The sequence below is a fragment of the Octopus bimaculoides genome, chromosome 17, assembly GCF_001194135.2.
Source record: "Octopus bimaculoides isolate UCB-OBI-ISO-001 chromosome 17, ASM119413v2, whole genome shotgun sequence".
NCBI classification, from domain to species: domain Eukaryota; kingdom Metazoa; phylum Mollusca; class Cephalopoda; order Octopoda; family Octopodidae; genus Octopus; species Octopus bimaculoides.
The window spans coordinates 48939570-48941088 of NC_068997.1; positions in this window are offsets into that span (position 1 = coordinate 48939570).

Genomic DNA, 1519 nt, shown 5'->3' on the forward strand with positions numbered 1-1519 from the left:
ATATATATATATATATACATATACATATATAATTATATACACATACACACACACACACATAGTTACACAAAGGTAGTGTAACTAAGGGAGAGCTAAGTAAATAAAAATGCAGCACATGCATATATACATTCATATATTCATACCTGTGTATGCATATACAAATACATACAGATATATATAGAAATATGCATATATATATATATGTGTGTGTGTGTGTGTGTGTGTGTCTGTGTGTGTGTGTTTGTGTGTGTGTGAGTGTATGTGAGTGTGTGTATACATACATAGATATGTAATATATGTATATTTATATACATATGTATATATGTTTATATGTATACACACACAGAGGCACACAAATATATGTTGCATGTGTCAGCATGTGAGCCTTTTTCATGTATAATTAAATGATTGATTTAATTTATATTATTTACTGGACTGACTTGTCATTGGCTATTTATGATCATTGGCTATTTACTTAATAAAGTATATGGCGAAAATCAGATACTTTAGATTTCTGCTGCTCTTTCATAAATTTCTCCACGTCGGATTTCATTCAAGCGGACTTCTTTCTAAAGAAACCTTCGCTATCGACAATTTACGTGTCGTCAGGTCCTTTATGCAAGTTTAAAGATGCTTAAATTTTGTGAACCACTGTTATGAAATACAATAAATTCACAATTCAGAAACGTATGTGTGTTTGTGTTCTTAACTCTACTCGTTACATGCAGCACAGCACAACCTGTCGCAATGTCAGGTCGTCGGCTACTAAATCGGCAATACTCGTTGGCAAGAAGAGTGTTTTTTGTCAGAGACACTACGTGACGAAAACAAACCTTTTAAAGGGAGAATGAAGTTAATAGATTTCCATTCATTTATTATTAATATTTTTTCTTTCTTTTCCAAAATGTTCGTTGCCTTTATAAACTTCTCAATGGATGTTGACTCTGCCTATTATCTGAGTTGCTTTCCGATAACGGACAGAATCAACATCCACTGACAAGGTTGCAAAAGCAGCAGAAATTTTCGAAAATAAAAAATATAATTAATAAATGAGTGGAAATTGAAGCGGAGAGTGTGTTAGATACTAAGGCATTAAGACAATAGGAATCTCCCCAAACATAACAAAATTTACGTCAATACACGAATTCCCATAAAGAGCCTTGCAAACCAGATACAAAAACGAAGTTAATAGTGTCAACGGCTATCAAACAGCGAAACCAATCATCTTGTTTGTTTCTGGAGTTGTTGGCCTTTCAGGTGGGAGCCTTACTAGAGATATGAAAGCTGCTATTGGTTTTAAATGTTTGCACGGACATTGCCTACAGCCATTGTATTTAACATCTAGCATAAGATAATTTGTCTGCGATGAGTAGTTATGGTCATACATATCTATAACTGGACAACTTTCGAGAGAACGTGAAAAAACATTCTTGCTTTGGAAACAGTTCACTCAGATTTTCTTTCCCAAAAAGGCTATTTAGCACAATATTTACACGATACTTATTAGAAGCAATATATA